The sequence below is a fragment of the Callorhinus ursinus genome, unplaced genomic scaffold (genome assembly GCF_003265705.2).
Source record: "Callorhinus ursinus isolate GAN/ISIS: 27379988/994484 unplaced genomic scaffold, GSC_fseal_2.0 scaffold2, whole genome shotgun sequence".
NCBI lineage: Eukaryota > Metazoa > Chordata > Mammalia > Carnivora > Otariidae > Callorhinus > Callorhinus ursinus.
Genome location: NW_027397064.1, coordinates 55174878 through 55194216, shown reverse-complemented (window position 1 = coordinate 55194216; position 19339 = coordinate 55174878). Strand labels below are relative to the sequence as shown.

General features: G+C 42.1%; 1 long non-coding RNA gene across 1 annotated transcript; it reads right to left on the bottom strand.

Moving 5' to 3' along the window:
• Positions 1-13624: 13624 nt before the first annotated feature.
• Positions 13625-16185, bottom strand: LOC112836050 (uncharacterized). The gene is made up of 3 exons (XR_003211370.1): positions 16118-16185; positions 14964-15084; positions 13625-13947 (listed from the first exon to the last, which is right to left on the bottom strand). It is a non-coding gene; the product is annotated as an uncharacterized lncRNA (long non-coding RNA).
• Positions 16186-19339: the final 3154 nt, after the last annotated feature.

Here is a 19339-nt window from a genome sequence, read left to right as displayed (position 1 = left end):
GGTCGAAGAGGTTGCTGCCTGTGTTCTCCTTTAGGATTTTGATGGACTCCTGTCTCACATTTAGGTCTTTCAACCATTTGGAGTCTATTTTTGTGTGTGGTGTAAGGAAATGGTCCAGTTTCATTCTTCTGCATGTGGCTGTCCAATGTTCCCAACACCCTTTGTTGAAGAGACCTGTCTTTTTTCCTTTGGACATTCTTTCCTGCTTTGTCAAAGATGAGTTGACCATAGAGTTGAGGGTCCCTTTCTGGGCTCTCGATTCTGTTCCATTGATCTATGTGTCTGTTTTTGTGCCAGTACCATACTGTCTTGATAATGACAGCTTCGTAATAGAGCTGGAAGTCCGGAATTGTGATGCCGCCAGCTTTGCTTTTCTTTTTCAAGATTCCTCTGGCTATTCGGGGTCTCTTCTGGTTCCATACAAATTTTAGGATTATTTGTTCCATTTCTTTGAAAAAAGTGGATGGTATTTTGATGGGGATTGCATTGAATGTGTAGACTGCTCTAGGTAGCATTGACATCTTCACAATGTTTGTTCTTCCAATCCATGAGCATGGAACGTTTTTCCATTTCTTTGTGTCTTCTTCAATTTCTTTCCTGAGTATTTTATAGTTTTCTGAGTACAGATCCTTTGCCTCTTTGTTTAGATTTATTCTTAGGTATCTTATGGTTTTGGGTGCAATTGTAAATGGGATCGACTCCTTCATTTGTCTCTCTTCTGTCTTGTTGTTGGTGTATAGGAATGCCACTGATTTCTGCGCATTGATTTTATATCCTGCCACTTTACTGAATTCCTGTATGAGTTCTAGCAGTTTTGGGGTGGAGTCTTTTGGGTTTTCCACATACAGTATCGTATCATCTGCAAAGAGTGAGAGTTTGACTTCCTCTTTGCCGATTTGGATGCCTTTGATTTCTTTTTGTTGTCTGATTGCTGTGGCTAGGACTTCTAATACTATGTTAAATAGCAGTGCTGAGATGGACATCCCTGCTGCGTTCCTGACCTTAGGGGGAAAGCTCTCAGCTCTTCCCCATTGAGAATGATATTCGCTGTAGGTTTTTCATAGATGACTTTTATGATATTGAGGTATGTACCTTCTATCCCTATACTCTGAAGAGTTTTGATCAAGAAAGGATGCTGTACTTTGTCAAATGCTTTTTCTGCATCTATTGAGAGGATCATGATTCTTGTTCTTTCTTTTGTTAATGTATTGTATCACGTTGATTGATTTGCAGATGTTGAACCAGCCTTGCAGCCCAGGGATAAATCCCACTTGGTCATGGTGAATAATCCTTTTAATGTACTGTTGGATCCTATTGGCTAGTATATTGGTGAGAATTTGTGCATCCATGTTCATCAAGGATATTGGTCTATAGTTCTCCTTTTTGATGGGGTCTTTGTCTGGTTTTGGGATCAAGGTAATGGTGGCCTCATAAAATGAGTTTGGAAGTTTTCCTTCTCTTTCTATTTTTTGGAACAGTTTCAAGAGAATAGGTATTAATTCTTCTTTAAATGTCTGATAGAACTCCCCTGGGAAGCCATCTGGCCCTGGGCTTTTGTTTGTTGGGAGATTTTTGATGACTGCTTCCATTTCCTTAGTGGTTATAGGTCTGTTCAGGTTTTCTGTTTCTTCCTGGTTCAATTTTGGTAGTTGATACATCTCTAGGAATGCACCCATTTCTTCCAGGTTATCTAATTGGCTGGCATAGAGTTGCTCATAATATGTTCTTATAATTGTTTGTATTTCTTTGGTGTTGGTTGTGATCTCTCCTCTTTCATTCATGATTTTGTTGATTTGGGTCATCTCTCTTTTCTTTTTGATAAGTCTGGCCAGGAGTTTATCAATCTTGTTAATTCTTTCAAAGAACCAGCTCCTAGTTTCGTTGATCTCTTCTACTGTTCTTTTGGTTTCGATTTCATTGATTTCTGCTCTGATCTTTATTATTTCTCTTCTCCTGCTGGGTTTAGGCTTTATTTGCTGTTTTTTCTCTAGCTCCTTTAGGTGTAGGGTTAGGTTGTGTATTTGAGACGTTTCTTGTTTCTTGAGAAAGGGTTGTATTGCTATATACTCTCCTCTTAGGACCACCTTTGCTGCATCCCAAAGATTTTGAACAGTTTTCATTTTCATTGGTTTCCATGAATTTTTTTAATTCTTTAATTTCCTGGTTGACCCATTCATTTTTTAGTAGGATGCTCTTTAGCCTCCATGTATTTGAGTTCTTTCCGACTTTCCTCTTGTGACTGAGTTCTAGTTTCAAAGCACTGTGGTCTGAAAATATGCAGGGAATAATCCCAATCTTTTGGTACCGGTTGAGACCTCATTTGTGACCTAGGATGTGATTTATTCTGGAGAATGTTCCATGGGCACTAGAGAAGAATGTGTATTCCGTTGCTTTGGGATGGAATGTTCTGAATATGTCTGTGAAGTCCATTTGGTCCAGTGTGTCATTTAATGTGTTTATTCCCTTGTTGATCTTTTGCTTAGATGGTCTGTCCATTTCAGTCAGGGGTGTGTTAAAGTCCCCCACTATTATTGTATTGTTGTCAATGTGTTTCTTTGCTTTTGTTATTAATTGCCTTATATAATTGGCTGCTCCCATGTTAGGGGCATAGATATTTACAATTGTTAGATCTTGTTGGATAGACCCTTTAAGTAGGATATAGTGTCCTTCCTCATCTCTTATTATAGTCTTTGGTTTAAAATCTAATTTGTCTGATACAAGGATTGCCACCCCCGCTTTCTTTTGGTGTCCATTAGCATGGTAAATGGTTTTCCACCCCCTCACTTTCAATCTGGGGGTGTCTTTGTGTCTAAAATGAGTCTCTTGCAGACAGCATATTGATGGGTCTTGTTTTTTAATCCAATCTGATAGGCTGTGTCTTTTGATTGGGGCATTGAGCCCATTTACATTCAGGGTAACTATTGAAAGGTATGAATTTAGTGCCATTGTATTGCCTGTAAGGTGACTGTGACTGTATATTGTCTCTGTTCCTTTCTGATCTGTGCTGCTTTTAGGCTCTCTCTTTGCTTAGAGGACCCCTTTCAATATTTCTCGGAGGGCTGGTTTCGTGTTTGCAAATTCCTTTAGTTTTTGTTTGTCCTAGAAAGTTTTTATGTCTCCTTCTATTTTCAGTGAGAGCCTAGCTGGATATAGTATTCTTGGCTGCACATTCTTCTCGTTTAGTGCTCTGAGGATATCATGCCAGTCCTTTCTGGCCTGCCAGGGTCTGTGGATAGGTCTGTTGCCAATCTAATGTTTCTACCATTGTAGGTTACATATCTCTTGTCCCAAGCTGCTTTCAGGATTTTCTCTTTGTCTCTGAGACTCGTAAGTTTTACTATTAGATGTTGGGGTGTTGACCTATTTTTATTGATTTCGAGAGGGGTTCTCTGTGCCTCCTGGATTTTGATGCCTGTTTCCTTCCTCACATTAGGGAAGTTCTCTGCTATAATTTGCTCCAATATACCTTCTGCCCCTCTCTCTCTTTCTTCTTCTTCTGGGATCCCAATTATTCTAATGTTGTTTTGTCTTATCGTATCGCTTATCGAATTCTGCCCTCGTGATCCTGTAGTTGTTTCTCGCTCTTTTTCTCAGCCTCTTTATTTTCCATCATTTGGTCTTCTATATCGCTGATTCTCTCTTCTGCCTCATTTATCCTAGCAGTTAGTGCCCCCATTTTTGATTGCACCTCATTAATAGCCTTTTTGATTTCGACTTGGTTAGATTTTAGTTCTTTTATTTCTCCAGAAAGGGTTTCTCTAATAATGTCCACGCTTTTTTCAAGCCCAGCTAGTATCTTTAAAGTCATGATTCTGAACTCTACGTCCAACATCATACTAATGTCCATATTGAGTAGGTCCCTGGCTGATGGTACTATCTCTTGTTCTTTTTGCTGAGGTGATTTTTTTCGTCTTGTCATTTTGTCCAGAGGAGAATAGATGAATGAGAGAACAAAATGGCAACAGGTTAAGAACGTCCCCAGCAAATATACTCTATACAAATCAGAAAAGACCTGAAACCAGGGGAAAAGAAAGGGAAAGAAAGAAAAAAGAGAGAGAAAAGAAAGAAAGAAAAAAAAACCAAAAAGAAAAAGATTAAAAACAAAAACAGAACAATACAAAAAAACCCGAATATGTTCAAATATGATCAGGCTAGTGCATAGATCAGTGCCACAGACTAGATTTTGGGCGTATTTTGGTCTGTTAGAAAAAAGTGCCTCCTAAAATTTTAAAGGAAGAAAGACTTATATATGTACAAAATAAGGGTTGATACAATGAAGGGATGGAAGATGACTGTAACGATGAAAATTATAAAAGATTTTATAAGAGGAATTGATACGATAAGAAGTTTGAAAAAAGAAAGAAGAAGATTAAAAAAAAAAGGGAAAGAATGTGATCAGGCAGGAGACTAGAACAAAGCCATACACTAGTGATTTAAGGTCTATTTTGATCTGTTAGAAGAAACTGTTTCTCAAAATTTTAAAGAGAGAACAACTTATATATATGCCAAAAATAAGGGTAACTATTATGAAGGGATAAAATATGACTCTAAAAATGAAAAATAATGTTTTTTTTAAAAAAAGGGATTGATAAGATGTTGGTTGAAAAAGGGAAAAAGAGAAATTAAAAAAACAGTTAAAAAAATTAACTTTGAAAAACTAATGAATCATGGTAAAAAAAAAGCCATGAATTCTATGTGCAGTATTCCCCTAGCGCTGGAGTTCTCCCGTTCTCCTTGATCGGTAAACTTGGTCTTGGCTTGCTGGCTGTTCGTGCTGTTCTTCTGGGGGAGGGGCCTGTTGCCGTGGTTCCCAAATGTCTTTGGCGGAGGCTGAATTGCCCCGCCCTTGTCGGTCCGGGCTAAGCAAGCTGCTTGGGTTTGCTCTCAGGAGATTTTGTTCCCTGCAAGCTTTCCGTGCGGCTTTGGAGGAGGATAGTGAAAATGGTGGCCTCCCAATCTCTGCCCCAGAGGAGGCAAGAACTCGGGGCTCTGCTCCTCAGTGCGCCCCCAGAGAAAAGCAGTCAGTCACTCCCATATCCCCGGTCTCTGGCCGCACTCCATGCTCACCCAGCCTGTGACCGATCGTTTTATCTCTGGCACCCGACCCCGTGTGGAGTCTCCAAACCCAGCAGATCCCTGCGGTGCGCTTCCGCGCCGCTCCTCCCGGGGGAGGAAGGGGAGTCTCCCCGGATCTGCCGCTTGTTGGGTCCCTGCTGGAGGAGCAGTGGCCCGACTGGGCCACGGATCACAGTTTATGGCAACCCCGAGCTGAGAGCCCGCGCCTCGGCTCCGTCTCTGCAGCCGGCTTCCCCGCTCTGATACCTGGGAGCTCTGCCACACTCAGGCACCCCCGGCTTTTCTGTGACCCCGAGGGTCCTGAGACCACACTGTCCCGCGAGGGTTCCACCCCCTGCTTAGCCACTGCAGCGACGTCCCTCCGCGGAGCCAACTTCTAAAAGGTCCCATTTTGTGCTCCGCGGCTCTATCACTTGCCAGAAGCGGCCAATGGAGGCCCCCTCCCCCGCCGTCTATCCTCCCGAATATCGCCTCGGATTCACTTCTCCGCACGTCCTACCTTCCAGTAAGTGGTCGCTTCTCTGTTCAGAGAGTTGTTGCTACTCTCCTCTTCGATCTCCTGTTGAGTTCGTAGGTGTTAGGAATGGTTTGATCCCTATTCAGCTGAATTCCTGAGACCAGACGAAATCCAGGTCTGCTACTCCTCCGCCATCTTGCTCCACCCCCGGGAGATAATCTTTCTGTCGTTATTCCAATTTGATACTCAGGTGCTGTGGCAGAGATTGCTAATGGACCCTCGATATCCATTCCTTTCCTTCTTAGTAGTAAAACCCCTCAAGCTTTAGCTAGGAACATGGCAGCCCAGCTAGAGACTATATTCATTCATTTATGTCCTCCCTCTGGCTGCTCGTGTGCTCCTACAGCAGGGTTGAGTAGTTGTCACAGGGACCATATGGCCCACAGAAGCCTGAAATATTTACTGTCTGGCCCTTTACAAAAAAAGTTTGCTGACCTCTGCTCTAGAGAATGGTGTAGCAACAACAAGGATGAAACCAGGGTCTGACTTCATGAAATGCAGCCACTTGACCTCCCATGTTGCCTAGAAGCTTGGTGTTAAGTAGAGAGAAATAAACTTCTAGCTTGTTTAAAACACCATTATTTGGTCTCTGTTAAAGCAGTTGAACCACAATCTTGGCTCCTACAATGACCATAAGCCACTTTTTAAGAATTGTTGAAGACAAGCTACAGCCGAATGAGAAGAAAAGGCAAAATTCTTTTCTTTCAAATGTAGTGAACCCCTCACACCACTGACATTTCCATGATTGTTTGATGGGTTATTTCCCCAAGACATTGGACATTCTTTCCTTTTCTTTTTTTTTTTTAAGGGGGGGAGGGGCAGAGGGAGAGAGAATCTCAAGTGGACTCCACACCCGCCAAACGCAGAGCCCGACACCGGGCTCGATCTCGCGACCCTGAGATCAGGACCCGAGCCCAAATCAAGAGTCAACATTTAACCGACTGAGCCACCCGGGCGCCCCCCATTGCACATTCTTGAAGAGTGGAGAATGCGATGAAATGCTGCTGGTGGAAGATTATTTTAGCACTCTAGTGTAAAGAGAATTGAGGTTGAAGAGAGGTTGTCAGGGAGGCCTTCTTTCTTTCCAATTCCCCACACTCCAGCAGGAGGCTGTTGTGGGAACAAAGCTGACAGCAGCAAGGACAGTCAGAGTCACAGATAACATTGCTTCAGTGCTTACCTTGTGCCAGGCCCCATTTGAAGATCTTTACCTGTGTTAACCCTTTTAATCTTCACATTTCCCATGTGACAGGTGTGTTCATTATCATTCTCATGTTACAGAGAAGACAACCTTCTGAAGGCTAAACTGCTTGTAAGTGGTAGAGCCAGTGTTTGAACCCAGACTCACTCCAGAGTCTGTGTATGTAATCACTTTCTATGTCATTTCTAATCTTGACAGAGAGTAATAAGGTCCTGATTCAGGGCTCGTGTGCTGGCTAGAGAAGTGGAAAGGAAGGAGAATTGGAAATGTGAAGAACTCTGTGGAAAAAGACTCCCCAGACCAAGATGGCGGCATCATTGTGGGCAATGAAAGGTAACAGAGGGTCTGGAAATAGTCACACTCTACGGGGTCTTACAGGGCAGTCTAGTCTCGTGGTTTCAGACCTGGCTAAGCATCAAAACCAACCAGAGATTTGTTAAATTCAGATTCCTAGGACCCTTTATAAGATGACCAAACCAGACCTACCCAATCAGTTCTCAAGGGCTAAGGCACTTTTAACAGGGCCCTTCACACAATTCAATAGCTAGCCTGGCAAAACTTTAAAAGTCTGACCCTACCAAGCATTGAGTAATGTATAGGATTGTTGAATCAATATGTTGTACACCTGAATCTAATATAATATTGTTTGTTAATTATACTTCAATTTAAAAAAAAGGAAATGGTCTGAAACGACTAACTTTTGATGAAGATGTGTAACAACAGGTGCAGTGTAATTTGGGATAAATACTTGGGGGGGGGGGAAAGGCATATACCCTATGTCTTAGTAACTACATTCTAGAGTATATAAGCAAGAGAAGCTCTTGCACATATGGTTAAGAAAATAAGGGCAAACAAGAATGCATAAAACAGCATTTTTTTGTGTTAGCAATAAAAATGGAAACAAATGTTCATCAACAGGGGAACAGATGAAGAAATTGTGGTATATTCATGTGGTAGACCACCCTGCACACAAGCAAGCATTAGTAAACCATAGTGAGCCACATGCAGCATGGATGAATCTCATGACATAGCGTACAGCAAAAGGAGCAAGTCACAGAAATATACATATGACTTCACTGTTCAAAAATCAGCAAAACCAAACGATATGTTTAACGATATATCTACACATAGTAAAATTATAAAGAAAAGCAAAGAGATGATGAAGTTCAGGATATTGGTGACCTTTGGGGGGGTATGCTATGTGTGAATAGTATATGGGAACTTTAAAGATAGTTATAATTTTTTTGAGTGGTGGGTATACATGCATTTGCTTTATTACTCTATAAACTGGGCATATTTATGACATACACTCATTTGTATGTGTGATGGAATTAATAATTTTATAAATGTAAGAAAACATGGCTAAGGATATACATAAAAGGATATTTACTTTAACATTTTTTTGGTAGCCAAATGGGAAATTTGAATTTTTATCAGTAGGGGACTGAGTAAATATATTATGATAAATTCATATTATATTCTATAGCTATTAAAAGGAACAATTCCAATCACTATACATTGACCTGGAGGAATGTCCATATTATGTTAAGAGAAGAAAAGTCAAGTTATAGAAAAACAAAATGTAATCTCATTTTAATAAACAATCACAACAGAACCACCCAATGAGACTATATATTTATGTATGTTTGTACAAGCATGAAAAATAAGTGTGGAAAGCTACAGACTGGGGAAAGATACACAGTTTTCTCCTTTCTCTTTAGATTTGCAGTGAGTCTGTATCCAGGTATATTACCACCCAGAATGTGAGGCTACATTTCCCAGCCTCCTTTGCAATGAGTGTGACCATGTAATTTCAGCCAATAAGATGTAGACAAATCCATGTGCTTAAAGGGAGGTGACTCGGGAGAGAGTCCCCCACCTCTTTTTATTTCCTCTGCCTTTCCTCCTTCTTCTGCCTGCAGTGTGTCTCTGTTGGCTGGAGCTCCAGTAGCCCTTTGGGATCACGAGGTAACTTTGAGCGTGGCAGCCATGAGCTAGGATAGTGGGATGGAAAGACAGAAGCCGAGGTCCCTGATAACACCATGGAGCCACTAGAGCAACCCTGGACATCCTACCTCCGGGACATGATTTAGCTTTGAGAGATATAAACTTCTATTTTGTTTAAGTTATTTTCCTTTGTATTTCAACTATACACAACACAAAGTGTAATCCTAAGTGATATCCATGCCGAATTTAATAGTGGATATCTCAGGGGAGTGAGATTGGAAGCGCGTGTGATGGAAGATGATGGGTTGTTATCAAATTTCTTCTTTATATTTCATACTACTTGACATCTTAAAACAAGAACAAATGACTTGTATAATTTAAATTAAAGACTATCAATGGGGGCCTGGGTGGCTCCGTCGGTTAAGCATCTGACTCTTGATTTCAGGTCGGGTCGTGATCTCAGGGTCATGAAATCGAGCCCTGCCATGGCTCCGCTCCATGATGGGCTGGGTGTGGAGGCTGCTTAAGATTCTCTCTCTCTCTCTCCCTCTCCCTCAGCTCCTTCCCCTGGCTCGCAGGGCGTGAGCATGCTCATGCATGTTGCATGCTCTCTCTCCCTCTCTCTCTCTCAAAATAAAAAAAATTAGAAAAAGACTATCTAAACAAGTTTTAAAAAGAAGAGAAAAGAAAACTTTCCAAGTATATATGATGTATCAGATGTCAGGACTGGGAACCTGCTCTCCCATTTCATAAATGAGAAAACTGAGGCCTGGAGTTCATACAGTGAGTCAGTGGTGGGGCTAGAACTAGAGCCCAGTCTTTGGACTCCCAGGCCAGTGCTCTTCCTTTCATAGCATAACAGAGTATTTCAAAATGTGAGACCCTGAGAAACCTGAAGTTTGGCAGAAACAAAGCAGCAATAGCCTGGTTTCTGCGTGTGGTATCTAGGTGGTTAATTAAAAAAAAATGGTGTCTAGACACAAGATGAGAAACAGGCTTGAATCCAGATGAACTAATGGTTTTGTTCTAGAGCCTTCTTATGTAAGACTTGGCATTGTCTTCGTAGCTAAAACCTGCCTACTGATTTAGACATGTGACAAGCTTCCAAACATTAGAAACCTTTTATTTTCTGACTTGTCACAGAGAAAAAAGAACATCCCATCCAAAGCCTGAAATGAGCACTTCCCTCCCTCCTCACTAAAGGAATATTTAAAATTCTCAAGTGTGAAATTACAAGTAAAATTAGATGATTAAACAGTCTGACATAAATTGAACAGAATGTAATCTTAAGCACTTACAAAAGGAAATATAGTCTTCTTTCATTTCCCAAAATGGCAGGCAGCTTAGGATCATATTTTTGAACTGTGATTTCCTACACATTTATGAAGTTGTGTTTTGTTCTCAGTAGATTTTAGCCTCCTAGAAAATGATTTGCATAATGCTTTTTTGCTCAACTGTGGAAACTTAAGTAAGCAAAAAGATAGGACTCTTTCAAGGTTAAAATATAGAAGTTAAGACAAAAATAATTTGAGTACACTCTGATTCAATGCCTTCATTACATGAATCCCCGCTGCCTACTCTGCATAGCCCAGTGATTGGACTTGACCATTCTACCTACTCCTTTATTAACTCGGGCATCCCTCATCTGCACACCTCTTGCCCACTTCAAACAAAGTTGAGAAAGGTTTTATAGAAACTCTGGTGCTTTTTCAAACCATCAGCTCAAAACATGTAAAGAAATGATAGACTTATTTGCAAAACACTGACTTTTCCTAAGTTTCTTTCCCATGCACAAAAATGACAAGAGTTATATATACCTTATTAGAAGTATTTTTTAATTGTTACTTTGTTGAAACTGAGCCTCCCTCTACTATTATCATGGAGAAAACCTCTCTCCATGATTTCTGCAATTCTCGAAAATGGAACTGGCTAAATTTCATTGTCACTAATGCAAGATCAATATCATGTGTTCTATGGAATTCAGAAAAACAAGAAAACACACTGTGCTTATAGTTTTTCTTATTTTCTCTAAAATGTATCCGACTTAATAAACTAAGAAGTTGGAACACAGAGATATAAGTGGTGGCAGCACTTCAACATTTCAGAGAACACATGTCGCTAATGGCCTTTCCACTCATCTCCCTTCACTCACACACATACCTGTGGGACGAGCGCATATTGAACTTGAGTATCAAACACCAGAGCCAATTTATAGCAGGTGATAAGGAAACAGTCTTACCTCTAGAAGCAGTTCATTTTTCAGTGCCAAAAGCAAAGTATTTAGTAGGTATTTTATAGGTCATATATCTAATACACCACAGGACATCTGTAGTTGCTCATACTAAAAGTCCTTCGCCAGGGATGAGTTCACATTCCATGTATATGTGCGTGTGCGTGTGTAATGTGTGTGCATTCATGCACACATAATGTGTTTGTGCACAAAACAATGCCCAGTGGAATATTCTTCAGGAATTCCATAGGCAATAGCTAGGCTGGTTGGCTCCTTCTCTAGGAGACACTCAGGTGAACAACATGTCAGTGCCTTGAGTGCTGAGTTCTAGGCCCAACCAGGAGTTGGCTACGTGACTATGTGATTCCAACTCATTCCCAGCACCACTCTGGCCTCCTGTCTCCCGTCGATCGTCCTGGGATGGCAACACTTCCTGCACACAGCTCTCTGGACTGTCTGGCAGTGAGAATAACTGGGAGCAAGCCCTCTGAAGACTTGTTAGCACTATGACATCAAAGGTGCCCTCATCAAGCACAGACTTAGCGAGAGCAAGTAAGCTCCTCGTCCACTGCTTGACAAGATCACCATAAAACCAATTCAGAGTGATTTCTTAGGCAAGGAGGATGACTTATAAGAAAAGTTCTTGATTAAGTCTCTCTTTTTTTTTTATTTTAAGATTTTATGTATTTATTTGACAGAGAGAGAGAGCACAAGTAGGGGGAGTGGCGGGCAGAGGGAGAGGGAGAAGCAGACTCCCCACCAAGGAAGCCCAATGCGGGACTCGATCCCTGGACCCTGGGATCATGACCCGAGCCGAAGGCAGACGCCTAACCGACTGAGCCACCCAAGCGCCCCTCTTAATTAAGTCTCATTTGGGAAAATGAAACAGGCCCATCATTTTATACTGTCTCTAGGTGCCAACAACATGAAGAAAAAGGGCTAGTGGCTCTGGCAAGCCCTCTTGTTGCCATCCCAGTGTCCCTGGAGGGGCTGCCCCAGAGGCACGGTGGAATGCCTCACCCCTCTCCCCAGCCCACTTAGTGAATCACCGCATTGTAAAGGATTCCAACAGTTTTTACATGAATAAAATAAAAATTAAGTTTCCTGGGCGTATATGGTTTATCACAGTAAGTCTGTGTTAATATTTCCTAATCACAGTGACCTCAGCCTGCCAGAATGCACAGGCCCCTAATCCTCGCCGTAATGTTTCCTCATTAGCTACACAGCATAGCCGCACCAAGTGGCAGCGACCAAGCACCGCCTCAGGCACCACTGGAATTAATTACTAGAAGAAACACTGCTGTTTTGAATTGTCATCTTGAATTTATCACTTGCCACTTAATGTAACTCATCTGACCTACTACCTCCATCGTGTCACCAGGGGCCTTGGCACGGGTTTCACCAGGGTAATAGCAGGGGGGTTCTGTATACCTAATGTGGCTGAGACGCCAAACACACAGCTGCTGGAGGCCTGGTTAAAATCCTACCCCGGAGGCAAAGCATGCTAACAATGCCCCTAGCAAATTGCAGATTACCCATACGTCATGTTCTATCTGAAGCCCAGAGTGATTCCAAGGTAGGCCCGATACATCTAATTTCTGCCGCTTGGAGAAGATAATCTTTCATTTCTTTGGATGTAACTGCCCTCCCCATTTGTTTCTCTCATGCTCTGCTTTTGACCATAATAATGAAACTGGCTATTCATGTATGGAAGGAAAAGTGGCTCTGGGGGGACCTGCGCTGCTAGGGCTGGGGCTCTTCTCTTATAAATTCTGAAGAAATTGCTCATTAAATTACTCACACAAAGAAATGCAATTTCACCATAGGTTATGTTTCCCTAGGAAAAGGAACAGAAGAGTAACCCAAGTGGAAGTCTGTGCTGCACTGTTGCGGGCCTACCGTTGACCCTGTACTTGTGAGAGGTACCCAGCGTAAGCTATTCAAAAATGCACATATAATAAGGAGTTAATGATCTGTTTGGTTTCATTAAGCCTGAGAAATTGTTTCAGGATGAAAAATAAGCTTGCGTGCATGCTCTAAACAAAAGTCCTTTTGATCAGATTTTTCATCTTTAAAAACCATATACTTGAAACCAACGTTTTTTGTTTTCTGCCCATTTTGGATTCACCTAAATGTCATTATTTCTATTTTAAAGTCAGTCTTTCAGTTCTGCTATAGCTTTTACTTCAAAACATGACATACTCATGTATGCAGGTGGATGTGTGCATGTGTATGTCTATAAATACTAGCCCCTGGAAACTTATAGACATAATGACATAATACCATAATGTAAAACCAAAGCATGAAGATCCTACTGATGAAATAATAAGTAAAAGAGATTTACTTTGATAATGACAATTCCTAGCCTATTTCATAGACAAAGACATTTCCTTTGGTTATCACACTCTACACTACGCATAGTAAACTTTGGGAGATGTACAATGCAATATAAACATTAATAGTTACACAATTGTGTTGTTTTAGAAAGACTATTTATAGAGAAAATACAAAATGCCTCCCTAAAGTATACTTAGACCTAAGCCACCATAATCTTCCTGCTCATACAGCAGGAAATCTAATACACCAGCTCAATAAACCTGTAGGAAACAAAGGTTTTATGTAGCATTAAGTGTCACAATATTAAAATGCCCACATTACTTTCAATTGCTCTTATAAGCTTCTTTTTAACAACCCAGAAACTTGAGCGCCATTATGAGAAGAATGTTGTCCTACGTGGTAAACGATAGGGAAGGAGAAACAAAACCCGGGCCTCTTCACCCGAGCTGCTCTCTGATGAATACCACTGGGGGTTTTACCCAAGAGTCTCTCTCCCTCAAAGTCTCCTGTTTTACACCTCTTTGGGTTATTAGGATATGTTCTGTCAAAGGTGACATAGCATTTAAAAAATGGTGTCAGAAAGCCGCGACAGCAGGGCCAGCTCAACCACGTGACCTCTTCCGGAGTCGAATCCCTTTCCTGTAAATGTAACCATGTACAGTATGAGCTATGGAGGCTGTAATTAGAGCCAGTAAAGCCCTTCCAGAATACCAAGTACTGCATTCTGCACATACTCACTACAAATGCTAATGTAACAACAACAAAGATCACCACCCCTAGAAGTATACGTTCCTCCCAAACAGGGACAGTTGCTTTGGTGAGTTCTGCAGAGCGTCTAGCACTCTGTAGCTGCTAATTAATACCTAATGACAATGATGAACCACTGGTGATACTCGGCTAACTAATTGGGGTCTAATCGTATCTCAGAAAGTTTCAACTTAATGACCATTAAAATAGGACATCTTCTATTGCTATTGCACCTGCCAACTCCCCAAACTTTCTACAAATAGAAATTCATTAACTGAAGTTCTTTAATGGAATATTAATGGTACAAAAGTACTTTTTGAAGACTTAAGAAATACCCAGGGTCAATAAACCTACAGCGCCTTTTAAGCAAAAATTTCCCCCTTTTTGTTCCTTGGGCAAGCTCAGGCAAAGGACCCTGCTGGTCCTGTATTTGGGGTTACTGAATCTGAATCCACTGGGCAGTCATTTGCATTTGTGGGGGTGAGCTGAAGGCATTTTCAATAAAATAAAGCCTCTCAGGGTTATGGGAACTATTGGGCTATAGAGACTTCATGATATTCACACATAAGGAAGTGTAATATGTTAAAACACACTTATAAAGCACTGGGGTAGTTTGCATGCAGGTGATGGCAAAAATCCTTCCCCTTCTGTGCAGGTGGTCTAAATACTGCAGCCTACAGGGAGCTCCATGGCCATATCTTACGGAAAACCCTGCGAGCTAGATTACTTTTCCCCACCTTTCTGGGATATCCAACTTGTCACCTTTCAACAGTCCCACACCCATACGAACCCTTTTCGGGCAGGCCTCAATGCAGAAGTTCTGTGACATCTTTTGCTGATCTTTAGATATTTTTAAATTATTAAAATGAAATATTTTAAAATCCTGACTGTTAGCACTAAAAACGTACCGGTGCATTCTGGGAATCAATGGCATTTAGCGCTGCTGCCTTGTAAAAAACCAAATCCTAAATGGTTCATCCTGATGTTATTGGCAGATGTGGTTTTATACTTTTAAATTCCTTGGAGTTGCTGGAAAGGAAAAGAGAACATATAGATATGCCTATGCAGATGAAATGACATCATAAAATACCTGACTGTAAGGACTCTACGCGGCTGGATTACTTGTTATTGAAATAGGGACCCAGAGCAAGGGAGAAAGCGCATCAGGTGCAACTGAATGTTTTCAATTACTTTTTATCGTGCTTGGTCAGTCTCACCACAACATACATATTGGGACGAAAGATTCTTTTACATTCTAAGTGAAAGAAATGCACATGCAGCATTTACTTGGCAAACAGAGACCCTGTTGCCTCTCACCACTCTGCTGAAATCTATCGCAGCACCGGTACGGTCACCAATATGTTATCTTTCTGTCAAATTACTCCCTTTCATCATCATATGCAATTGCATCACGATTAACTATATTAGCCACAGAATCCATGACCTGCATACTCTGAGGCAATACTTGGCACACTGGTATTTAACAACAAAGGTACACCATTTTACTTTCTGGACTGGAAATGCTATAATGGAAGATGGGCCATTTTTGTTTCTTTTCTTATTTATTTATTTATCTATTTATTTATTTTTTATTTTTTAAATAGGCTCCACACCCAGGGTGTAGTCCAATGCGGGGCTTGCCCTCACAACTCAGAGATCAAGACCTGAGCTGAGATTAAGAGTTGGACTCTTAACCCACTGAGCCACCCAGGTGCCCCTTTTGTTTCTTAAGAAATTTCACAACAGTATTAAAATGCCCGTATTATTATAGCTTAAGAACCAGAGACAAAGAAAATATGCCTCTAATGGAAACTAGAACCACAGTGCCAATAAGCCTAATGTAATTCACTGCTCCCACTGGAACCTGCCAGGGCAGGAAGGAGGCATTGGAGGACACAAGCTCAGGACAGGCGCGGAGAAAAGCTGCTCCAGCGAGCAAGGGCCGTTCGGCACGAGGATCCCTGGACACATACCCCTGGCCATGTAGCTTTGCCTTGCCCTGGGTCTCCAAGGGAAGAGCATAGACCCACCACCCCACCTCCCGGCCTGCCCTTTGACTCACTCATATTATCCTATTTGGAGCTAGGAAGAGGGAAATTCCATACAAAATATTTTTCACCACCTGGAAAACAATCTACCCAAAAGCAAATTCCTAGTGCTCCTGACTGCGAGGCTGGGCTCATTGCAGCCATTGTCATGCAAGCACAGTTGTAAGTCATAATGTGGCCTTTAATGACGGAATGATGGACCTGCCAAACACTTGCTCCTGCCATCGACGGCCGGCATTTCCCTGCTGGAGCGCACGGAGACGCCCGTCTGGGAGTTATTAACAGAGCCTCGGCAATTCAGAACCGACTTTAACCTAATCCATATTTGTTGGAGAAAGTCCAACATCAGCTTGGGAAGAGCAGTCACGTGCTTCAGTGACACATTTCAAACAGCACACCCGGAGCATGCTTGGGCAGCTAAGCAATTCACAAATGCAAATAGCTGAAGCACGCTCCTGACGAGATAAAAAGGACAAATCCCTTTTGGCAAAAGACGGGATGTCCTCTTGACCGCGCAGGAAAAGCACCAAAGTCAGAAAGGTACTGATTCCAGAGGCACCGGTTTGGCTTTGGTGAGGGGCCAGAGAGGTATCTCTTGTGGTCTGTTCCAAGCAGGTTGGTGCCATCAGTCTCAAGTCGAACCTTGGACTTTGGCTGTTGTCAGGCAGAGCTGTGTGTCGGGGATGCAGGAATACAGATGCTCTTAAACCAACGCTTGCTTGTTGACACGTGTAGAAGCACAAACCTCTCCCTCGAAAAACACAACAAAGAGCTACGGGTTCCATTTTAACATCATCTCGGGTTTTTGTTCTGAAGGGGTACTTGCTATAAACACAACCCTGGAAGAAGCTTGATGGGTTATGTCCCTAAATGTGAGTCCTCAGGAAATTAAATTATATCAAAATGTCATGTAAGGGCTCTGGAAGTTATCTCCAAACGAGGCACTGGTCTTTGTGCGTATAGTACCATGCCCCGCCCCCTCCCATTGTTTTTCAGTGATTTTAACGTGCTGGAAATACAGTTCATCAACCAAATCCCTTTGGCTGATAGGTATCATTAGTGGTATCTATGCTTTATAAGGGAAATAAATTAAGGACTAAGAAGGGAAAAAAGCATTTCCTTGAGGCCACCACCCATTCCTATTGATGTGGATTTTGGTGAAACTGCAATGAAGCCCTTATTTTTAGATGATGTAAATCAAAGCCAAATGCAGATTCTTCCTTCAAACTTTTAAATAGAGTCACATGGCTGGGTCACTAGATAGTAGTTTTGTACCACTATTAAATTTTCTGCATTTGATAATTATATTGTGGTTATGTGAAAGAATGCTCTTGTTCTTAATAGATACATGCTGAAGTATTTAGGGATAAAGGGTTACGATATTTGCAACTTTCTCTTAAATAATCCAGCAAGGAAAATAACCATAATGACTATACGCACCCTGAAAGAGGAAACAAATGTGGCAAAAGGTACAGTCGATGAACCTAGGTGAAGGACGTATGTGTATTCCTTATACCATTTTGGCCACTTCTTGGTAGGTGTGAGATTTTTCAAAACAAAATAAAATTTTGGAAATAAAATAAATTAGACTCACAGACACTACGTTGGAATTTTAAAAAAGAGAATCCACTGCTTGGAAACCTTCTCTTGTTTACTATTCTTTGCTTAATGATAACATTTTGTATCAGGGTAGGACGTCCTGGAAGGAGAAGAAGATAGAGAGGAAAAAAAACGGAAGGGCAATACTCTACTGAGGGATAGAAGAATGAGGTAGACAGAAAATGAAAGGAGTAAGATCGGAGGGAAGAGAATATTGAAAAAAGGAGAAAGGATACCTTAGTGCAGGTCAGAGCCAGAAGATCAGGAGCAGCCAGGGGCGATGGCCTGAGGCTGGGAAGAAGATGGCAGTGGTCTTTGGACAAAGATCTTACCTGCAGGGGAGAGAGAATGAAAACATCTCATTCTTTCCCTGGAACAGAAGAGGATTGGGCAGCCCAGCTGCTAATGGCACATGCCCTTCCTTCCCTGAGGAGTGGAACTCAGCCACAAGGCACCTGGAGGCTAGCCTGAGCCTTGGGCCACAGGGCTGGACGCAGTGCTGCAAAGCGTGTGCGCCCCACACTCCGCCCTGGTGGGGAAACCCATCAGACCCTAGGACCCGAGGGGTAGGGCTGGGTCGGGGCTTGGTCTTTAGCATTTTGATATGTCTCTACCTTTGTGGTTTGGGGAATGCTGTGAAAGCTTTGATTGTAATTATAAAAATTATAAAATAGCAAATCATTTGCCTTCATTGGAGTATGTACAGTTTTCAATTCATCCCCGTGAGCTACAGAAAATGATGGTGGTGAAAGAGGTCACTGTAATTATTCAGCCTAGGTTAGGAGCTGAGATATGCCCAGAAAAAGTGTCCATACGGTGAGTAGCCATCAGACCAGGAAGAGGTACAGATATAAAAACCAGGGGGAAGGGAAAGACAGGGACGGATAGGGAGCACGTGGGCAAGGGGTCTGATGCATGGGAGTGATATAGTACAGTTGTGGTCCTCCCGTTCTAATTATGGCTACACCCGACTGGCTAGGTCACTCTAACAAGCCACCCCCCTGAAGAGCAGCTTCAGGGAACTCCTTTGCCTCTGAATTCTGTGAGGGAACCCTCCATTGTTGGCTCAGCCTCAGAGCCCAGAAATTCCTATGGGCTGATCCCAACAAAGCCAAGGGAGCCAAAGTCTTTTTTGGTCTTGAAATAAATTGAAGTGGGAGGAAGCTTAAAGAAGCTGCTTGCCTTTGTCTTGTTTGTCATATCCTTCCACAGTCACTAAATAGTTTGCTCCTAGGGAAAGAAAGAACCTCAGAGTTTCTTTTTTTTTTCTTTTTTAATATTTTACACATTCAACTGATAGAGAGGGAGGGTGTGCATGTGCACAAGTGGTGGGAGGGGCAGAGGGAGAGGGAGAAGCAGACCCCTGGCTGAGCAGGGAGCCCAATGTGGGGCTCGATCCCAGGACCTTGGGATCATGACCTGAGCTGAAGGCAGACGTTAACCAATTGAGCCACCCAGGCACCCCTCAAACAGAGTTTCAAAATTCACTGTCAAGGTCAACTAACCAGCGCTGAGAAAAAGACCCCATGAGTTCATAGACCCACAAGCAGAGAAACACTGGGTCTAAGTCACCTTCCTATAACTCACACTGGTCCCTGCTCTGAGCATCATGATATCTTTCTGTCATCTTCTGGTTT